Source organism: Marmota marmota, unplaced genomic scaffold, assembly GCF_001458135.2.
Source record: "Marmota marmota marmota unplaced genomic scaffold, marMar, whole genome shotgun sequence".
Lineage (NCBI taxonomy): Eukaryota > Metazoa > Chordata > Mammalia > Rodentia > Sciuridae > Marmota > Marmota marmota.
Window position 1 is genome coordinate 3,140,582 of NW_026000005.1, and position 16,391 is coordinate 3,156,972.

General features: G+C 36.2%; 1 long non-coding RNA gene across 1 annotated transcript; it reads left to right on the top strand.

Moving 5' to 3' along the window:
- Positions 1-276: 276 nt before the first annotated feature.
- Positions 277-14,681, top strand: LOC125618146. Its single transcript, XR_007349383.1, has 3 exons — positions 277-1,195; positions 13,706-13,844; positions 14,582-14,681. It is a non-coding gene; the product is annotated as an uncharacterized LOC125618146 (long non-coding RNA).
- The last annotated feature ends 1,710 nt before the right edge of the window (positions 14,682-16,391 follow it).

Here is a 16,391-nt window from a genome sequence, read left to right on the forward strand (position 1 = left end):
GAATGAAATACAAATACATATCCACTGTATGTGGAGTTTCCCTCTTTAGTCTGGGAATCCACTCATTATACACCTCACCTTTTTATTGGCCATCCTTCTCTGCTTAATAGCAGATCCATGTCTGTAATTGTGGGTCATCCAGGTTCTTCTAAATATTATGCTTATTTAAAAAACATCGCCATGTTCCCACCATCTCATATAGACAAAGTCCCTATCTCTGGCTATAGTCTGGTTGAGAAGATAATGCAGGTGTGAAATATTGAATAAATAATACTGCAAATCAGTATATATTCAAATACTCCAAAGGCAGAAATTCTTGAGGAAATTCATTTTTGAAAACTCTTAATATAGTCTGCAAAACTTGGTATGTGCCAGTTGTTCAATTTCCATTGTTATTTACAAAAGTGAAGCTTTGAATTAAGAAAAAAAAAATGTGCCATCTGCCTACCCCTGTAATAATGCTTGGTTTTATTCCCAAGCATATCAACCACTGGCTTGGCATTTCAACGAACTGAAGCACTTTTCTCATTAGAGTGCGCCTGTGTCTACAAAAGGCCTATTTTCCTGGTTACTGATTTTAATATTTCTGCCCTCTGTGTGCCTTTGCAGGACTTGGGGCTTTCTATCTACAAGTTTGCCAGCTTGTTAATGACTCTTATCTTCTAGTACCTGATGTGTAAGCTAAACATGATACCCTTCCTCTTCCAGTGACTTATTCAATAAACCCTTTTATGTAACTGTTCAATCAGAATTTATACCAAGTGCCTGTTTTCTGAGGACACAGTGGACACATATAACTCTTTAAAGAGACAAGTATAGAATTTGATACCTGCCCTCAACTAGATTTCAGTTAAAGAAAAAAGTACATATAAAAATATTCTATTTTAAATAGAATTTTCTAAGTGCCAGGGTGAATGTGACACATTTATTAATTTAATCATTTATCCACCAAACATTTGTTGAGTGTTTTGATGTGTCAAGCACTCTGTGGATCACTGAAGATATAAACATGAATAAATCATGCATAGTGCCTGTCCTAGATGATTTAGAGGAAGTAGAAACTATGGTAGGCTAGAATCTTGTTACTCAAAGTGCATCTAAGGACCAATAACGTGGGTATCATGCTGATTTCAGGTCCCATCCAGATCTCCTGAATCAGAAACTGCATTTCAACAACATACCAGAGTGATGCAAAGTAAGTTTGAAAAACATTGGGCTAGAAGAACCATGGAATGCTTTATGGAAGAAATAAATAGGGATCATTAAGTTTTGATTTTTTTTTTTTTTTTTTTCTGGTACTAGGGATTGAACTCAGGACACTTGACCACTGACACTTGACACACCCCTAGCTCTATTTTGTATTTTTATTTAGAGACAGGGTCTCACTGAGTTGCTTCGCATCTCACTGTTGCTGAGGCTGGCTTTGAACTTGCAATTTTCTGCCTCAGCCTACAAAGCTGCTGGGATTACAGGCATGCACCACCGTGCCTGGCCTCATTAAGTTTTCATAAGAGGGAAGAAAGGCAATTTAGGCAGGTTAAAGAGGGAAATGGATGTAATCTGAAATCTGATTCAGGATATGAAGTTTTGGAAGCCAGTTGGAAATGATTCCTCAAAAACAGGATGAGGAAACATTTGGAAATATGGTTGATGCTCCACAGGGAGGACTAGTAGTTGATTAAATATGTTATACAAATTCAAAGTTGGGAAGAAAGAGAAGGGTCTAGATACTAGACTAAAAGCTGTGACAGGATGGGATGCCATTGGTGGTATAGCAATTGGAGACCAGAGTTTCTTACACCAGGCATGTGGAGATAAAACATAGTCTCCAAGTAACTATAACATTTCAGGACATAATATTTGAATTCTAAAATGATAGTGAATGTCAACAAGTTAATAAGTACCAATTGGGGGATAATGTGATTCACCAAATTTTCCTACCACATCGAATTTATTAGACCTTAGATATGACAAGACAGGAGTTATCAGGTAATCTGTATTAGTAATCTTGCTTCAAATTAATAGAGAATGTTATTTGGGGAGAAAAGGATGCTCACATCCATACCTACAGAGTTGTGTCTATTGTCAAGGAAGGTCCCCATAAGACTTTGAGGATGTGAGGCTCACCTGAGGCACCTTCATATCCCAGTTCCTTTCCTGTCATCCTCTGCAGTTTTTGCTAAAGACACCATTGTGTCTTAAGTCCATAAGGGTAATGTTGGTCAACTGGTGGCCTTCTTAGGTGTCCCTTTTTGAATGACTATGTCAAGTGGTTTCTGTCCTCTTGTGAAGTCAATTCTTTACATAGGGATATCTCCACTCACAGGTTTGAAAGAATTTGGAAGTCAATTCTGTGTATCCCAGGCAGCCTGTGACAGTCATAAGACATTTTTGTTTGCTTACTAGGCCCTCAAGACTGCCTCAGCAAACGATTTCATCTCTGAGATGCTTTAAAAATGACATCCATATCTTAAGTTTTATGGACATCTGTTAGGGTGGTTTTCAGTGCACTTTAAGCACATGACTTATCTGCACACAAACCTGAGCTGACAGGGAGAAGCCTGCAGCCTGCACTAAATGACAGAGTTAATCAGTAAGACATAGAGCCTAGAGCGGTGTCTTGGAAAAAGTCCACCTCACAAAGATCCCACAACACCATCAGAAAATTTCAATTTGCTATTTCAAATATATCAACATAATAGTGGGATGTTATTCTTTTTTCTGAATAGAGTGTTTTGAAATAAGGTAATTGATAAATCTAGGATTTAATTTTCTTTGTCATTAGGTATAAGGTAGCTGGATAAGTAAGTGGAGCTCTAGGGGTTTGGGAGAACAATTTTCAAGGTGGAGATAGGATCTGTAGGTGAAAGCTTTGTAGCAGACATAGAGGGCTAATTAATCTAAAAAGTTGGATGGTATTTTCAAAACTAAATTCTTTTGTTGTAATGTAGACAGACCATATTTGGGACATACCTTTTCTACGTAGCCACAGAAATGTCCTCTCATGAAATGAATTATTACTTGTATTACACACTAGTTAATGTACAGTGTTTAAAGGATGATACTCTTCTCTATTTTGAGTTCTGTAGGTAAAGGTGTTGCATTACAGGTGAGTCATGTGGTAGGTGACTATTTCACTGATGGCGAATTTCCAAAAAATTTAAAGGTAGATTTCCAGATTTATCTGGAGTCATGTATGGTAAATTAATCAAATGGTCAATTTCTGGACATACTATTTTGGGTCAAAAAAAAAAAAAGATGGAAAGAAGAATATATTGAAGGAAGGAAAGACCATTTAACGATGAAGTAAGGACAATTTTTATTCATTTATAAATTGAAATTCTCTCTTTAAATTCCAAATGCCAATAGCATTTGCTTTATGACTCCTTCTAAAACAATTTTGTGATGGCAGCAAATATTTGCATATGCAGGTTCTAGTATGTTTGTCCCTAGGTTTCATTGTTCTGCAGTCAGATCTCATGTTTATGAATTACTTAATCTAAGCTGTCACTTTTCAATCATTATTTCAGTAATGAAAACCACAATGTATATACAATTATACTAATTATAACATTACTGATAGTAGACATTATAAGTGTGATTTTTTCTATATATGAAATTGAGAATTTATAAAACAGCAAATCAAATAATTAGAAAGTAGAGAGAAATCAGGTAGGAATATTTTCCTTTATTTCTCAAAGGATAGTTGTGTTTTATGACCATATTCATTAGGGTCAAAAATACCATTTATGAAAATATGAAGGTAAAATAAAAAATTATTTTTCTGACCTTAAAATCAAGGTGATATTGGGGATGTTCATACCCATAGTCATGCTGTCCCAAGTTGGAGCTCCCGCCAGCTGGCCATGATGCCTCCCCTAGCCTGGCATCGGTGAATGGACAATCGCTCCCAGCCTTCCTTCTCTGCATCACACTGCTGGTCATCAAGATGGACAAGGTGGTAGTTATCACAGGCCAGTGAGGCTGCAGAAGAAGGCTTTTGCCAGCCCTGAAGATGCCCTGAGACATGGGCCTCCAGTATTGCTGGAGTGACGCTTACGTGGAGCATTGTCTCAGAGCCTACCAGATTGACATGGAAACCATCTATGTCTTTCTGGGCCTCATCTACACTTTCCTGGGGCCTGATCCTTTTATTGCCTGGATGTAACTTCCTCATCTTCTTCCTGGACCACATGGTGCCCACTGTAGTCTACCTGGGAAGGTGCTGGCACCTATCACCTCTGTATCCTACACCCTGGCCCAATTTCCCTGTGCCTCCATAGCCCTGTAGGTCTTCTGGGAAGCAGCACAGCCGCCTGTGACTAGCAGCTTACACCTCCTCACTTCTATGGGCAAAGAGCTGCCATGGCTGTCCCTGGGAACCTAGTATCCCTTCCAGATGCTGATGGTCTTCAGGTCCTAGCTCCTACAACCTGCTGGACTTGTGGATCCTTGAGCTCTGAGGGCCTGTGTGTGTGTGTGTGTGTGTGTGCATGTATGTTCATGTGTGTGTATGTGTTTTCTTAGCTTTGTAGATTCCTGGATGAAGTATTCCATTGCAGGATTGCTTAAAAAAACAAAACAAAACAAAACAAAACAAAACAAAAAACCCAAAAAACAAACTTTCAGCTCAACAATAGCAGTAACCTCACTCCCTCCCCCTTCTTGGGTGAGAAGAGGCAAAGGAAACTGTTCAGGATTCCTGAACCTAATCATTGTCCAGTCCAGGGCTGAGATGTGGACTTCACAGACCCATCTCAGAAAGGCTGGCCCAGCTGGTCTGGAGGAAGGTCTAACCTTCTCTGTTTTAGAATGACTGCCATGAGGGTTTCAGGAATGGCCAAGCCTGGGGGGGGGGGGGCTAGTCCCCTTCAGAGATAGGGCCTGGGGGCAAGGCAGGGTGTTTGTGGAGGGAGTTTACTTAGATAGGACCAGATTATACTTCTTTGTTCCCTGCAAACAGTTCCTTGCTACTTGCCCCAAATGCATTTGGTGTATCCTTCTTTGGCTCAGGTATGGATGGAAGGGTCTACAGTGAGGGCAGCCTTCTCTTCTAAGGCTTTAGTTCCTCCAAAGAGCTGTCAGTCAAGGACAATGGGCTTTTAGTGACCAACCACTAAATGGAACTTTCTAGCTCCTTCAGTGTCTGTAGATTTGAACACTGCAAATGTCCACCCTTATGGGAAATTATGTGTAATCATGTGTGTGTATCCTAGACTCTTGTCTTGAGATATGTGTGATGGGTTTTAGTCATTAAACAGCAGTGTCTGACCTGTGTGGCCACAAAAAAAAAATTCAAGGTCATATTTTTTTCTCAATACATTGGACAACCCTAGACTCAAGTAATATCAGTTATATTTTTTTTTCTCTCTTTCTACTAATATCTTATTTACATTTAAGCTTCTTTCCCACCATATCATATTACCATCAGTGAGAATGTCTCAAAATAGCTTTCCCAGTTAGAGAAAAACAAATAAAATACTGAGAGCTGATTGAATGACTGCTTAGTGACTGTATATTGGAGTCTAGCCCATGGACAAGAAGAATATGGTAGCAAAAGTGGCACCACATAAATGATTATCAGTGGAAAAAAATGTCACACATCATGTGGCCTTTGTCTGTTAATTCAATGTGATGCACTTGAGTGTAAAAATAATGGGGTCTGTCAGCCTTTTTAATTATCTATGCTTGTTCTAGAAGTCAGAATTGTGAAATGCCTCTGAACCACCTGATTTAATGGGCTGTGTTAGAGCTTTATATACAAGTCCCTGAGCTAGGAGTTGGTTATCCCAAGGCAAACTTCTCTGTATTTAGGAATGTTATACTGAGCTGGATTCACATAATAGCAACATTGGCTATATGGGATAATCCATCCAGATGGATAGGATAATCTATCTCTCAGTAGTGGGTTTCTTTAGCAGAGTAGGACAAATTTCCAGTTGTTTTGATGCCTGGGGCACTTCTCTGTCTCATATTGCCTCTGTTTGTACATTGTCCTTTAAATATACTGCATTTAGGTTTTTAATGGTGGATGCAAATTAATCTGTTATAACTACTCCCATGTGCTTCTTTGATGTATTCTTCTTTGGTGTATTCTTAGAAAGCAAGAAGACAAGTTAGCCAGATAGAAGCCTCAGAATGTTCTAATGGGATATCTTTAAGAGAGAGATGTTTGTAAATGAGATAATGTGCTGAAAGATCTGACTGCTGGGGGAGATTATTTCTTTCATTCTTCAAGTAAACTGACCTGTGTGTGTATGCACACACATGTGAATGAGTGATAAATTTTTACTATGAACTTGTAATAGGCAAAGGACTTGTTTCTTCCTTCATAGCTTCCCTGGATCTTGGCACTATGTGAAGTACCCAGGGACCCTGTTATACATGTTTATGGAGAGGTAGGTGTTTTAGTAAAAATGCATAAAGATTGGGATGAGAAGCCTGGGTTTTATTTCTCTTTGATGTTTGCTAGCTGTGTGACTTTAGGGAAGTCCTCTCTGAATTTGTTTCTTACCTCCAAAAGAATTAGAAAATCTTTTCTACATTATACCACTCTATTTGAAGATCAAATTGGATTATGGAAATAGTGATAACATGCTTTATAGATGTTCAGTGGTTTTGTCACTCTTGTATTGTTAATTAAATAAACTTTAAGATATGATCTAGTCCTGTAGATTTTAAATATTATGATGATACTTCTTACAAAGTTCAGGAGAACATTTTGATGCTAATGTTTTCTGTGCATTTGCATATATATGTAGTATCCAAGCAATGTTAACTTCTTAGATCATTCTTAAAAATTAATTATTATTATAAAGGAATGAGAGTTAGAATTTGATATCAAAACCAGGTCCATATGCCATGTAAGAGTGATGAAACCATCAAATAAGATGAAGACCATTATTTACATAGCTTCTTCCCTTTGTAACTAGATTGATAATCAGCTTTAGCTCTGCCATTTAAATACAGGTATTAGGGTCATGGACTATTAGTGAATACATACAATAACGCTCTCTCCTTTACTTTTTTAACTATGAAAGCTAATTGTTCAGTTGGCCATGGGACATGGGGTAAGCCAGTCAATCCACTTCAGCTTTATCATTTAAAGGGAGCAGTGACACTGAATGATTTCTAATGCTTTATGTAGTTCTGAAAAGATTTTGTGTGTCTAGGAGTATTTCCTAAGTAAATTATACTGTGCTTTCCACACACCGGAAAAAGTATCACATTCAGATATCTAAAATGTCTCTGCTCCTGTGAGCCAGTTATTCTTATATTTGTCTATTCACTTGTTCTTATATCTCTTATCATAGCCTCTATCGTGTTAATTTATTTATTTTCCTGGTTAAGGGTTTGATGTTCTACGAGATCGGAGTCTGTCTTGATCACAGATAGGTGATTAGTGCCTAGAACAGTGAGTGACTGGCACATAATGGGGAGTTTAATGAATATTTGTTGGGGGAGAGAGGGAAGGAAGAAGGGAAGGATGGAATTCAGCTATCTCCTGAAGGCAGCCTCTTTATTCTTTGAAATAACTTCACTAGGAGTCCAATAGGTTGAATCTACCATATATGTAAATGAATCAATAGAGAAAAAATATGGAGGTTCCTTAAAAAGTTAAAAATAGAACTATCATAAGATCCAGCAATATCAATATTAGGCATATACTCAAAGGAAATGAAATCAGCCTGTTGAAGACACATCTGCACTTCCATGTCTGTTGCAGCACTGTTTATTAAAACCAAGAGATGCAAACAACCCAAGTATCCATCAACTGGTGTATGGATAAAGGAAATACAACAGGGTATTATATATACACAACAGGGAACTATTTATCCATAAAAAAAATAATGAAGTCCTACCATTTGCAACAGCGTGGATGGAACTTGAGGTTGTTATGTGAAGAAAGCCAGGCACAGAAAGATAAGTATTGCTGCATGACCTCATCATATATGGAATCTACAAAAGTTGATCTCATAGAAGTTGGGTGTAGAATGGTGGTTACTAGAGGCTGGGGAGATCAGGAGTGAGGGAAGGAGGAGGAAAGGCTAATTAATTGGCATTAAGTTACAGTTAGATATGAGTAAGAAGTTCTGGTGTGCTGCAGATAACAGTAATGTATTGTACATTTCAAAAGGCCAGGAGAAAGGATTTTGAAAGTTTTCACCATAAAGAAATTATAAATGTTTGAGAAGATGGTTTAACCTGATTTAAACATTATACAATGGATACATGTATTAAAATATCACATTACCCCATTAGTATATATAATTTTTATGTTTTTAATGATCAACAAAAAACAAATTTAAATTAAAAAATTAAAGCAATAATTCTAGTGCTAAAGACAGAATAGAGGAAATTATTAAATATTTGCTTCCTATGTATGAGAACCATCTATACTTTTTTTATGATGTCAGTACTTCACCTAATTAATCGTAGAATTTTCATCAATAAGTTCTTTAGGTACTTGCTCTTTTTAACACTTAAATCTAATTAATAATTTTGTTCTGAAAATTTATGATTGGTTTTCATACTTGAGTACATAATAATGCCTAAGTAATTTTATATCTTATTTTATATCTAATTTTATGTCTAATTTTATATCTTGTAAATATCTTATATTTTTATTATTTGCATCATTTTCCTATGATAGAAGAGTTTATCACCATTAAATATAAATTTTAAATTTTAAAATTCATTGTGAAAAGTAATATATCTTTAAATTTCCTACTGAGAGAGTAGAATATTATTCTTCCATACCTCACATGCATGCTTTCCTATAACATGGAAATGTCTTCAGGTCTTGGCATTTACCTTTTGTGAACTATGTCATTTCTTGCTTCAACATACATATTCAAGTTAAGGTTGATCTAGGTGTAACTTTCCCAGTTTTAAATTTGTTAGGAAGATAGCCCTTTTCTTGAAGACATTACACAGTGAGTTTCACCAATAGATCTTTCTCCCAGTGAAGTCAACACTTTGGCATTAGGGAAAAAAAAAATCAAATTGATTTGGAATACAGGATCATGAATATTAGTGACTATAGAGCCCGTTATTCCCTGTTCCAGGACTTTCTAATAGCATTCTCTTGAAAAATTCAAGTGCATATTATCATTTGTTGTCTTTATTGTTTATATGTAACATGAGCTAGTTTTTCCAAAAATGTTAATTTCCTCTATGAACTTACCATTTATTTTTTTATTTCACCGAGAAGCAGCATGAAGTGTGTCTATCATGGTCTGCTGGAGGCAAACTTTGCAGCCTTTTATTGTGATTTGTTCCCTAGCAGATCCAGGAACCATTCCTGAATAGTAGAGCTAAGCCCATTTGTGTTTCATAGTTAGGTTAGGTTAGGTTACAGTTAACTAAAGGGCAAAGAAAAGCCAGTAAGACAGTAAGAACACCAGTTTTAGTGATGTGGTAGGAAAACTAGAGGGCAAGAATTTGCTTCTGGTTGCCTGCAAGATGTTTGTTGTGCCTTGGCTCCTGTGGGCCAAATACTCTTCAGTACACCCTTGCTGTGCAGCAAGAGTTGAATGAGAGACTCATCACAGACTTCTCCCAGTATCACACATGTAGCTATATACATTTCTGTAATATGTTTATTTTGACAATTCTTGAACTGCAATACATTGCATATTAATTGTGTACAACTGGTTTTGAATAGTCTTTAAAAAGGTGCAAATTATGGTTTCAAAGTGACCTGAGAGAGGTGCAAATGAACGTTAGCACAACATTTCAAAAACAAAATTATTTAAAAAATATGCACATAGACATGAATTCAGAGTCAGTCTACTTCATTTTTTGGTTGGAGGTTTATTGCCTTAAAATGGGAAACAAATGTGTGAATTCTATCAAGGGTGTGAAATTCTCCATTTGTACAGACTGGAAACTTAATAATTATGAATAGAGCAACAGCAGAAATTATACAAAAGTTTAGCAACATTTTAATTTTAAATGTAAGTATACTGGGGAAGAGTTTAAAATCTGCTTGGAGACAATTTCCTACAGTCTTTGATATTAAAGAGTTAGTGCTTTTCAAAAAGCCTACAAATGCTAATGTTCTTATGGTTTTAAAATAGAAAACAGCATTGACTAATCCTTTCTATTTCTAAAGCTGCTCATTCAAAGTGTGTCTGAAGCTGATAAACCCATGAGCCCCAACTTAACCCAACCTAAACGAAACTTAACCTTTCTCTGTTCTCACATCAGTGGACAATGGGCCTCAGCTGCAGGGAGCTTTCGAGAAGCTTGCCCAATCTCCAGGCCAGCTGGAAGGCCAGGCTTCCCTACTTTCCAGCCAAATAGATGCTTGGCACCAAGTTACCCTAGGGCAGAGGTTTGAATGAAGCCTGGATTTTGAAGTATCTATCCCTCTAGGTTGATGTCACTGGGAGTCCAAGACCCCTCTTTCATTAACTGGCCTCTCACATAGATGGCAATGATGAGAAAAAACAGCCAACCGCTAAAACAGTTGGTTCTTTTTTATTATTTGCAATTTCATCTATTTGCATGAGAGCCTGGCAGCATATGGCCTGATGAATTAAAAAAAACAAAACCCTGTAAACTCTCATCTACTAGCCAGAGCCTCCAGCTCATGGCATTAGCAGTAGCTAGTGTGCTCCACCTGCCACTTGTCTAAAGGGTGGGGGCATAAACTGATGACCTACTAGGTTTCCATAGCCAAAGAGTGCTCAGCTAATGCCGTGATTTAATTCCTAGCAGTACAGTCAGAAATGGCTGAAAGTGGCAACACCCATGGGTTTCGATAGTAAATCTGATTGGCAAGCTACCTGCTCTCGGTCTTACCTAATATTCTACACTAATTATGCCCCATCAAGCCAGCAGGAATAGTGAGGGAACAGAAGTGCTTCTAATCTCTCACACACAGGCCAGTTATGAGTAGAAATGCATTGGGATGTACACTCTCATCATCATTCCATACTAACAGAGAATAGCAGTCAATCTGGGAAAGAAGCAAATGTCTGTGCAGTTCATCTATTTGCTTAATTACTTTTTATATATATTTGCTTTGAAATTACTTTTCAAAGTTAAATATATATATTCTAGATTTTTGTATTTCTGAATTAGCTATTTTCTTAAACCATCAACTTGGAGAAAGAGAATTTATTTTATGCTGTCTTTTGAGAACTAAACCTTTCTTTGCCTTAAACATTTGGGTTAATACTTTATAAACTGAGCCATACATCTTTTTCCCCTTTCAAATTATGTGTTGTTAACAATGATTATATCTGTCAATAAATGATACAAACATGCAAACAGAAACAATGTACAGACTTCCATTAATTAAACAGATTGACATGAAAATTTAAAAAGTCATCTTGAAATTCAATCTCAGTGTGCTAATGAACACATTTTGATCTAGTTTAGAAATGGTTTTTATTTTCTTGCTTTTTAAGATTACTGAACACGTATATACTAATGACGTGTAGTCAGCATTGCCAATGACCTTAGAAAGGAAGAAATTAATGGGGGAAGAAAGGGTTCTATGACCTTATCAAATGAGGGATTTTCCTGATAAGCCACAGAAGACACACCCAGCCTTGTGAGATTGGGCACATTAGACAATTTATAATACTGAGCACAATGCTTATTAAATGCTAGGTATCATTATCTCACTAAATTCTTAAAATACTTCATAAGACAGATATAGAGATATTAAAAATATTTAATACTAGTAGGACAAGGGCACTGACCAATCAGAATGTAGCATTGAAGGAGAATTTCAGAAGCTTCTCCAATTATTGAGGGGTTACTGAATTTGATGAGGACTGGAGGATCCTGATATAGAATGGGACAAGGGGACTGGTGTTTTGGGGAGCAGCTCTTTACGAATGTATGGAAATACTTCACTCTTCACTAACCAGCATGGTAATACCTCCATGTGCTGGCTAAAAACAATCCTGGGGCAAGCATTATTTTACAGATGAAGACCTTGTGGCTTAGGATAATTAACTTGTTTAATTTGATTTGAATCCTTATCTGTCTCACTTCAAATGATCTCTTTTGTTTTATACATGTCACTGCTATAATGTTTCCTTGATTTTTTTTGCTCTGACAAGTTAAATCCATTTTTTTTCTTGCTGAGGTTGTCTCTAAATAGTGTGTAAAGACACCAGGTAAACCATAGTGAGTGAGTCATAAAGGTTGACAGAGAACAGCAAAAACAAACAAACTAAAAAACACCTTCTCTATTTCAAATTCAGTTGGGTCTTTGATATAGGAGTGGTTCATGTTTTTACATGTAATTTGTGGTTAATAAGTTTCCTGAATTAAAATAAGATCTTTATCATTATATTTCTATATAGAAAGACACAGTAGCAGATATTCATACCATCTTTTTAGTTAAGATTCGATTGTAGGTGAGAGCAAGATACTCAACTGTTTTTTAAAATGCATTATTATTTGTTTTCAGTATAATTTAGTTTAACTGATAAGTGAGCAAGTTTTACTTAAATTCAAATGAATAACTAAAGCTTAAACTTTGAAGAACACTTCAAGGTTTAAAGTTTTCATGTAAAGAAATGAAATTTTTATTAAAAGCTGTCCATGGTTATTTCTTTCTAAGGAAATAAAGAGGTTTTGCAAAGAAATTGCAAAGTGATGATAATCAAATTCTCTTCCTTCTTATGGGACCAACCAAAATAAGACTATAGGTACACTAAAATGTATGACCACATTCTATTTAGACACATAAGTTCAAGAAAATTGATTTGACTAGGTAAAACATAGCTACAAACAGTCTCTAGTGTATGAACAGATATCATTTCAAATGTTTATTTATAATTTAATATTTTCAAACATTGTATGTAAATTTCCAATCTAATGAACTGAAATGGGAACAGATTTGTCCTAAGTTTGACTAGGTAAAATTTATTTCACCTATAATGTACCTTAAGTATAGAACTAATTATGTTTTTGGTCATATTCTCCACATATATTGTTCATAAGGGAATAACATGAATTTTCTCTAACAGACTTGCACTCAGACTTCTAGTTCTGACACCAAACCAACCCAGAAAACCATAGTCTATGTCACATCCTCCCATATTTTATCAGGAATAAACCAAGTTCATTAAACAAGAGACTAAAGGGTAAAGTTATTTGTTTAGATTTTCAGTGTGGTTCTAGGAAAATAAAAACACAGGTGCTCCAAATTTAGCACATAGAATTTAAGAATTGGAGGAGCTTTAGGAATTATAAGCTCAACATGTCTTTCTAATCTGAATAAGCCAAATGACAATTCTTTCTTTTTCTTCATTTAGTTCATAAACACAGGTTAGAGCCAAAAAATGTTCACACCTATTTCTGGCACATTTTCCTTGTTGGTATGGCAGATGCTAGCTATATAGCAAGAACCACAGTATATTTGAAGGGCCCCTACCAAGAAATACTCATATTACACTATAGCCCTTTTAATGAAGAATCCATTCTGTTATCAGGGGTGCAAATAATGGTTCCCAGGCAATAAATATATCTTAAAGAATGCTTACTTTTTTTTTTTCAAAAATACAGTCTGTTATAAAAGGCTTTTATAAAAGACTTTTTAAGTTGAAAACATATTTTTTTTTTAAAAAAAGCAGAACTCTAAAGAAAATTCAGTGGTCAGAATGCTTCACTACTCAGTGCGTAGGTATAATGAAACACTTAGCTTCCTGATGTTACCCTGGTGTTGACTTCTCAGTTTTAGTGTTTACGGGAGGACCTGGACTTGGTGTCTGAAGTTGCCTGCTCCACAGGAAACCACCTCCCTCTGCTGCTTGCTTTCTCTTGAGCCAACACCCAAAGCCACCATCAGTGTCATGGGGATGAGACTTTTCAAGGTAAGTGAAAAGAAAACAGGAACAAATGTATTTTCACACAGAATTTGCTGAAGGCCTTGGCTCATAGTAGGAAGTACTGCCTCACAGGGATCCCTGTTTGGGGTATGGAGGGACATACTGTCCTGGTTTATGTGGAATCATATATGGTGTGAGTGAAATGAGACAGATCCCCATTCCCAAGTGCCCTATCTAAGATGGAAGTGGGTTATGTTGTCTAGACTAGAGGAAATGCTTTTTTTTTCTTTCTTTCTTTCTTTCTTTTTTTTTTTTTTAGGGAAGGTTATCAGAATTTTAAAAGCCAAATGATCGCTGGAGAGAATAACTAACATTTTATTGACTGCTTGGCTTTTAAAAGGTGTTTCTCCTCTTTCTTTTTGTTTAATTTAAAAAGTCTTCTTTTAACCCCGAGATGCAATTAAAACTTAATTTGTGCCTTATTACATAGCAGGTATCCCTTGGCTTTTATTTATTATTTTCTCCATTAGGAGTTTTAAACATGAGGTGGAATTAATGTCTCTTCTATGATCTTTTATAGTCTTCTTTTTCACATATATGAGTGTTTCAGAATCCTCTAAAATACCATGAGTTTTAATGTAATATGGATTTTACTATATTATAAATATTAGATTATTAAGAGTTCCTTAACCCCTTTTAATGAGAAGGAAACACAGACTTGAATAGATATTTGTGGTTCTTATTCTTCAAGGATTTGCCTCCCCTTTTGTGCTTTTTTCTAGGCTGTTCCCACTTTCTTCTTCTTCCTCCTTTGCAGAAGGTAAAACATTAATTTAAGATGATGAAACCAGACATTTTGAGAAAAGTTTGGACAACAATGACAAAGGCAAGCTCCTTTCACTTTGATTTTTACCCATTTATACAGTTTATACATATTTATCGACTTTAAGTTGCTTTATCACAATGATACTTGAAAGCCAACAATAGAAACCATCTTAGAATTTTGAGTTGTGATCTTTTCCCTGGCAAGTGATATGTGGTACCATGCTCTCATGATGCTGAACAGAGGAAGTGAGCTGTACTCCCAGGCAGCTGTGCACAGAGAGGATAAACAACTGTCATCTGCAGTTGTTTGCTAAGCTATGGTATTTGGTAGGTTAGGGGTACCAAGTGCATTTTGAATATATGAATAAATATGTGACTTTACCAAGAAATAATCTCATTGTAAGCCAAGGAGCATCTGTATTTATAAGACCATTTCCTTCCAACCTAAGAGAATTCTAGCTCATGTTGATACATAAGTTTTAGCAACTTATCCTATCCAATGCTTTGTGTTGACATAGCCACTCTGACGTCTTCAGTTCTATCCTTGGCAACTATTATTCCAGAGCCCATTGGATCTGAGATTATACCAGAATTTCATCTTTTCTCAGCCTGAGATATTTTTTTACTGTGAAAATCTTACCCACTGGCAGATCTAATTTCTAGATCTCTCTGGATTTGACAGATAAGATAAACTAACAAGAATATTTTGCATTTGTATAGCTTTCATATACAAATATTTTATTCTCATAGGCCCATTTCAAGTTATGAGTAGATTTTGAAAAGCAAACTCAACTGACTGACAAATAGCTATGAGGACTCTGGACCAGCCTATTTGTGTTCTTGGACTGCCCATGATCATTGATTGCTTATAGAAGTGTGATTGCAGTAGTTTTGGGGGAGACAAATCTGACAGTGTCTGTGAACATTTACTGTGACATTTTCTAAAGTTCCTTCCAAGGCTTGCATCACCTGGATCCTGGCCAGAGTGTCTGTCTGACATCCTGGCTTGCTTCTCCCTCACTGTGCACCACCCATGATTGGCTGTCCCCATGGGTTCTCAATCACGTTTTCTCTGTTCTTGGAACTTTGACGCTGGCTACTCTTTCTACCTGGATTGCTCTTAACACTCCTCATGGCTTACTCCTGCAAGTTGTTCAGATTACTGATCAAATGTCTTCTCAAAGAGGTCTTCCTTGATCACCCCATCCAAAGTATAAAGTAAATTCCCTGTGCCTTTCTATTTCCTTATTTAGCCTCATAAAAATATAACATTATGTTACTTATTAAACTACTGCCTTTCTCCACCATTAGAATGGATATTCTGTGAGAGTAAGAACTCCATTTTTCCCCCCTGCTCTATTCCTAGATTTGAATAGTACATAGAGGGCTTTAAATGAAAACCTACTGCATGAATGAATTGTTTGTTGTAGCAAATGAACAAAAATATAAGCAAAAAGAATACCCATTGGCAGGAGAATGGTTGGATGAATTGTGCTCTATTGATAACATGCAGTATTACACAGTTACTGAGAAGAATGCATTAGATATGTATTGGGAGATTTACAAAAATTATTATTAAGGAAGAAGTGCAGACATAATAGAGTGTATATAATTAAACTATGACTAATTATCTACCTTCTAGTTATTTATCTTTCTGTGTATCTGTTTACACTTGACTACATGAAAATAGGTTCTGGTGGTTATGCATTCAGTTGTAGGCATTGCTATGTAGGGAAAATTGTGCCAGGTGATTGTTGAGCAGGATTT